Below are 7,636 nucleotides of genomic sequence, written 5' to 3' on the forward strand. Positions count from 1 at the left end.
ATTATTTCAAATGTCACCTAATTGTAAATACCTTTGTAAAAACAGAATTCATTATTGAACGTTTACTTATGCCTTTCCACATTGATACAACGTAAATAAATCACTTTTCCAACACTTCTTTGCATTATCCAAACGTAAAGTTTAATTTGATTTGATGAAATAAAAGAAATACTAAAATTAAAAAAATATGGTCAATAAGAAAAAGAAATTGTTTGTTTTTAGATACATTAACCCTTTCCTCCATTGAATTTTTTTTTTTGCATACTTGATTCGCATAGAATTTTTTTGATAAAATGCTGAACTTATGCTTTGAAGTATTAAGGCATTGTGAAAAACAACTATTTCATCAAATAAATTTAAGTCAGATATTCCTATGATATTCCTTTTCATATTGGATACAAACTTTATTAAGTCAACTGCAGACAGTTTGTAGTCAAAGTGTTTCAACTGAGGTACTACACAGGCGTCAAAAGGCGTCATTATGGAGTAAGGGGGGTGGCGTCAAAAGGCGTCATTATGGAGGAAAGGGTTAACAGATAACATTACATATGATAAAAGACTTCTTTTTCATTTCTGATTATTTTCTGTTTAGTTTTTAAACCAATACTATTTGTAATAAGAAATAAGTTATCATCCTTTCACTTAAAAAAGATTTTGTATGATATACCTTACAAATATTCTCTTTTCCTCACACCCATGGTCTAGTTTATACAGTTATCTGCCCTTGGGCAAGACAATGAAAAATGATAAAATGACAAAAGTTCAAAGGATCATGCTTCATCCCTGAACAAGTAAGAAATCTTTTTACCCTGGAGCTGAGACACACCCTTACCATTGTAAAACATTAACTTGTTTTACATGGATTGCTTACAATATAATTATATCCTCTCATTTTAGATACATATGTATTAAAATTTACCATTAGTGTTTTAAAAATTTCGATAGAAATGTAAAACAAAAATATTTTTAAAAGCAAAGATGTATATTAAATCTGAGACTAGTAGTCTCAGATTAAATATACCCAAAACATGCAGTACATTTCTATTGCTATAAAAAGACTCCATCTTTCAAATTCTTGAGACTTTTATTAGTAAATCATTAAAGATGCAACTGAAACCCTAATTATTAACAGCATGAGGTAATAACCTGTTGCCTTCTTTCAAAATTTGGTATAACACCACATAAAAGACATAATAAACCCATATTTTACCATTTTTTCATAAATATGTAGACAAAATCACCAAAATTTTTTCATCTGATTTTTCTAATAAAATGTTTTAACAAATTGGTGAAATATGTAAATGAATGCTATGATTTTTTTTTTTTTATCAAACACTGTGGTCATGCTCCATAACTATATTATATATTCAAACTAGATAGTCAAGAGTGGGTGTTATTTAAAATACATATTTAATACCATTTCTAATGATCTCTATCGAAGGTCTTTTAAAATAAACAAGGTGTGTTGAACATAATGCTTTCTTTTATTTAAGAATGCATTTTACATGTACATGTATTTTATAGATAATTGATTAATCCTTTCTCTGTGTAAAGTTGTTTATCATGTGTCATATAGGTAAAGGGTGTACACATGTACTTATGTATAGAAATATTTACTTTGTAAGATGAAAGCTACATGATCAATACAAAATATGCATGTTATGCACACAAATATGTAATGATTATCCTTATCAGAATAGAACCAAGTAATTTACTTAACCTACATTTATTTACTAGACATTTCAGTTAGACATTTCAGTTATTAAGAGAGATAAAACTTTTATTATTAGAAATTTCAACTGAAATGAAAATATTTTCACATGTTTTGGATTACAAAGCTGTTTTCTGTGATACAAAAAATTTAAATAAACTGCACAAAATAAAACGGAACATATTTCTAAATGAATGGGGAATGCGTCCAAAGGGCATAGATGATGCCCCCACTTGATAAAAACTTCATAAAAGAGCATAATTCTAGACCAGTAAAAGTGATGCTACATAAGTTTGTTCCTGATTTGAGTTTTGTAGTAATAAACCTTTGTATAAGTTTCATAACATTTGGTTAAGGCAAACTTAAGTTAGAGAAAAGAAACAAATAATTAAGCAATTTTCCAAATTGTAATGGGCATAATTCTAGTAAATGTGATACAATCAAAACTTATATTTTATCTCTGTTTAATGGTAATAATCATCCTGAATAAGTTTTATAATAATTGTTTTAGGCATTGTCAGAATGGAAACCCATTTTGTGATGTATGGTAAAAGGGTAAAGCTTTATGTCCCCTTCATTATGGCTTAGACATAAAAATAGTTTCACTCTAAGCGACCTACACTTTCTCTCATTTTTCAAAAGTTTCTTCTTTGTAATGACTGAAAGTATTAAATACCAATATCAGCTGATTTGATCTATTTCATCACTTTTTAATTTGCTGGAGATACTACGAAAAATAAAATTTTATAGTTTTTTTTCATTAGAACTGACCATACTTCGTCAGTACCATAGTGACCTACTTTCACTGACCTGTATTCACACTCCCACCATCAGCATACTTTATACTTATTATATTAAAGAGAAATCGACAATGGACATATGTTTCTTACAGAGATGTTGCGCCACTGATTGACATGGCTACATCAGAGGAGTGACAGATCATTGGCAAAAGCTACTTAGTAATTAATGAAATCATTCAAGAGAATGAGTCAGCACTGCAATAATAAATCTCAAGTCAGGTGCATAATATCATGCATATTTTAAAGTTTTATCTCAGAATGGGAAGATTAAATAACAATCTTGTTAAGATGTGCCAAAATTATATCTTAAGAATTCTGAATTTCAGTCTTTTCACTTTTATTTCCTTAAACATGTAAAGCTCACACTGGAAATATGAAAGGTAAACGAAGAACGCATTCCTATTCTCATTTAGAGGCCTCTACATAAAAATTAAAACAAATATGTTAATTAAAAAGGGATGCTTAACTAACACTCTACCCTATTTTTTCTAAAGGAGGAGACCCTTAGTTTTAGTTCAAAACATATTGTTCTGTTTTGCCTCATTATTTGATAATATAAAACATATTTTCATCAAGAAAGTATAAGTTTTTCTAAATCTTCACGAGTTTAATCCAAAGCGGCGTTCGGTCACAAGTTGTCTTATTTTTGATATTCAAATACGGCGATTAGTTATACTTTACATTGGCTAATGGCTTTTTTTTTAATGATATTAATGCAGAAATGTAAGGAACTATATTATTTTCCTACGCATTCACAGTTTGTTTTGTTCCGACGTTATCGACGTCTTGACAACGCCTATTGTTGTATGACGTCAGAGAGTGAAATAACCACGTTTATTTCACATGTGAAATTATCGGTTTTTATTCAACTGGGAAATCAATGTAATTTATTGCAACCAATGTAATAAATATTTTTCAACAGTTATTAGATTCTTGGTTTAGGTCTATAAACAAGTGTATAAAAAGTAAGACAATCAAAGTCATTGTAAATAAAGCATTAACAGTATTTTGTATATCAGCTTCAATTTTACACTGAAGACAGTTTTTTTAATATAGATATAAGAAGATGTTGTATGAGTGCCAATGAGACAACTGTCCATCCAAGTCACAATTTGTATTAGAAAAACCATTATAGGTCAAAGAACGGTCTTCAACCCGGTGCCATGTATAAATGGAATCAGGATATTTTATTGTCCAGTCAAGAACCCAAAGGGTGAAAACAACGTAGTGTCACCTTTATAACAAGTTATATATGTATATAAATACATATAAAGTTAAATATGATATAAGTAATACAAAGAAAAGATATTTTTACATAGAAGTTTCACAGATCCCAATGAGACACGTTTATTGCAATATGAATAATTAACATGATTAATAAATCAGTGCATAGAATGAATTATGCCGGATTATTATAGGTTTCCCTGATTAGGATAATCTGATCTTGTGGTCTTGACCTCAGAAACTGTAGTACATAAAGGTTGAAGATCCATTTGTAGCCTTTGGCTGTTGTCTGCTCTTTGGTAGGGTTGTTGTCTCTTTGACACATTCCCCATTCCATTCTCAATTTTATCCAGAAAAAAAGTCATCATCATTTTGTTTGTATAAACCTTACATGTATGTATTAATATACAAATATTTATAAGGTTCTTAATAATGTTTTGTTGATTTGCTTACAAATTTAAATGGACATTAGTCTTTAAACATATAGTAATTAAGGAACTGTCTTCAGTATTTCTTGTTGTTAGTTGGAATAAGACATGTAAGATGGGAACAGATTTTAGAAAGTAACTTGAATTTGCTAAAGAATTTTTTGTTTACAATTTATTGTTACACAACCAATTATTAAAATATTTGTGTCAATTTTAAATAATTTTACAGTCAAGATTCAAGAATCGACCTGTTTTGACTGAAATAACGTGAGGTGTACAGCGAGATGTGTTTAAGGTCTTTGCTTAAATGTTGTCTTGTTTAATCCATGTGTCATTTGGACACGCGTTGTATTATTTTCTATATTTAAATATGGCGATTAGTTATACTATAAATATCTTTAAATTTAATCTACATAAAAACATTTATTTCATCATCATCTCCTAACATCACCTTTGATTTGTTCAAATATCTGTAAACTAGTTACTTAAACATATTACATGTAATAGAGAATCTCCTCAACAATATAACTAAGTATTCTTTAAAATAGCAACACTGAAGCTTACTTTCTCAAGCATACGAGTCATTAAACAAAGACAGAAGACAAAACAAATTCCCATACTGCCATCTTTGTGAGTGTCTTCCTTCAGATGGTATTAGAATAAACATGGAATAAACAAAAAAGGATACCTTAATGTAAATCGGAATGAAATCAAGTGTTTTATTGTGTCAGCCAGTAACCATTAAGTTGCACCATTAGTTTGCAATAGCTTAGTCATTGCTTGATCTGGGCATGACTTGAATTTTCTCTCAACCAAATTAAAATCACTGTAGAGAATACATGTACTTAATTTTAAAATGAGTCTGAATGACAATTTTGCAAAAAATGTTTCATTTATTCTCTTTCAAAGGCAGAATACATCATAAATGTCTATAAAGTGCATTTCAGGTTGAACAGGGAAAGTTTTTTATCTTTCCGTTTTATAAATTACCAGCCATATACTTTAAGTCTGTACCATGTTAATTTATAATGAGACACAACAAATCAAATTATCTGATTAACTTACATTGAGTCTGCATGTTGTTCAAATGTAATATGCATGAAACAGACAGTAAGACATGGTAATTGTTACTATAAATATTTAACCACTAAACAAGTACTGCCCATAGTCCAGATGTATTCATTCATGGTCTTGTGTGAATCTCTTTCTATATAAAAGAATATAAACATCAAACAGATAGCAATGAAGGGATATTGTGAATTAATTCATAACCCAAAATTAATTTACTCTCAACTAACTAAACTCAAAGGAAAGGGGCAGCAGCGGTATTGCTATTCTTCACCTTAAGCTCAAAAGAATTGTTTATAGTGTATTAAAAGCTCACACCTCACTCACAGCAAGTTCAAGGATTCTCCAAGCACCAGATAGAGTGGGTTTCTTTGCTAGATTGCCATAATGCTAAAGTACACCTGCGCACATCAAATATTTGACAAAAAGATATAATCCTGATAGTTTTCTTCATAAAACTGGAAACAGATTTGAACAATTTGTCATTTTTACCATCATTTATAAAATAATGTGTTTCTAAAAATTGAAAACAAACTGAATACAACAATGTACATGTGCAAACTAATTGATTATTCAGCTTACTCACAATTCACTACATTATGAGTTTTTAACTATATGGGAAATATATTCATGGGCAAATTTTAAATTGTATACAATAAAACTAACCCTTAGACAACCGATTAAACCCCCAAATTTAATATATCCAAATTATACGTTCATATGAAGGGGAACAAAAAAAGTTAAAAAGTTGAGCTATCAAATATCGTGTAATCTTTGTACACCCTTTAAAATGTTTTGTTTGTTATATAACAGCTCCTGGTTATAAATGACTCTCTCATTGAAATGTCAAGTTTTATAAACAAAGAACAGTTATTTCTCTGTATCTTACAGTTTATACATTAAATTTATGTTTTTGCAATATAATTTTGACAGCATGATTCCTACCCTTATATCAAACATGATATGATCTTTATTACATGCATGAAATATTTTATGTTATCAATAAAGTCTTTATACATAGATGATGAATACACTTATTTTCATCAAGATAACTGAAATGGAGTTAAAAATCTTATTTCTACTGTCCATTCAATACAAATATTAACCCACTGGGGACAATATTAAATAATCATGGTATGATAAGTATGAAGAAACAGTAGATTAATACACATACAATAAGATTATTAACAGATGATCAGTCATGTCAAAAATTTGTTTAGTCTGCATTAAGTTAAAGATTTAAAAAGGCCATGTAAAACCTTCAAAGTATCTTTATACATTAAGGGCAAAATAGTTGTCAGATTAATAGATACATATAGGGTGAAACAATTCTGCCTCAGAAACTACCTGTCAAGTGGTTGATATTTATGGCAAACAAGTTTTCTATACTTTTGTAATAGACTTTCAAACTCAAACTGTTCATACAATTATAAACTAAATGTTTATACTTACAGAAATTCCTTAATAAATCACAGAATTTGTATATTATCCTCAAAAATATTTGTTTTCTTTTGAAAAACTGAAGCTGCATCAATACTCCATGTTGAAAGAGGGTATTAGGTTACACATCCAAAACAGGCAGAGATGAACTGTGACCTCTGAACCATGAACCACAGTGATTCACACAGGTAAATATAGTACTTAACACTCCTAATGCCTCATAGTGGTTTAGTGTAGGAGAAAAAGAATGAAACTTCTTAAGCACATTTTTATTTTGCACCAAGAATGTGTATTATAATTTTAATGGTAACTAACTAATGAAAAATGTCAGGCTCTGTATAAAATATTTCATGTTCATAATTTTTTCTGCAAGCCTTGCATTTATTCAATAAAATTATCTTTACCAGTATGGAATATTTTGATAAAACTATTTTCTACTTAAAATAATCTTAATAATTAGATTATTGTAACATTTTAGCTAAAATTATCACATGCAGGGAAGATAAAAGTTGTAACTATTGCATTGTAAACACTAGTTTAATGTTGAAGATGGTTTAGTTTTGTGTCATTGGATCCAAAGTCTTCTTTTATACTCATATTATATTATTTATACTTACATTTATTTCATTGTTGACTGCTTGTAGCATTTTTGCACTTCATAATTTAAATTTTAAACTTAAAGTTACTATGTATATGTGGAAAAAAGAATAGAATTAAAAACCAGAATTTTATAAAAAAAATAAAAAAATGCATGAACAAATTTGAAATTTTGAGCATCAACTTTAAACACTTATCTTATCAAAAACTCCCAAAATATATTGGGATACATATTGTAATGAGAAAATATAAGTTTATCAGAAGAACTGTTTATATTGAATTTCCAATGTCATAAATGATTGCAACTTTTCTGGACAAAACAAATTAACATAAAACCCCAAAAGGGTAGGTTGACTTTTCAAAGTGGG

The 7,636-nt window shown here is 28.9% G+C and overlaps 1 protein-coding gene across 1 annotated transcript in view; it reads right to left on the reverse strand.

Moving 5' to 3' along the window:
- Positions 1 to 6,860, reverse strand: part of LOC134705579 (uncharacterized) — a 96,192-nt gene extending 89,332 nt beyond the window's left edge. Inside the window, exon 1 of the mRNA XM_063564305.1 lies at positions 6,684 to 6,860. The gene's annotated coding sequence lies outside the window, so the exon portion shown is untranslated. The remainder of the gene's footprint in view (positions 1 to 6,683) is intronic.
- Between the last annotated feature and the right edge of the window lie 776 nt (positions 6,861 to 7,636).

This window comes from Mytilus trossulus, chromosome 1 (assembly GCF_036588685.1).
Source record: "Mytilus trossulus isolate FHL-02 chromosome 1, PNRI_Mtr1.1.1.hap1, whole genome shotgun sequence".
Lineage (NCBI taxonomy): Eukaryota > Metazoa > Mollusca > Bivalvia > Mytilida > Mytilidae > Mytilus > Mytilus trossulus.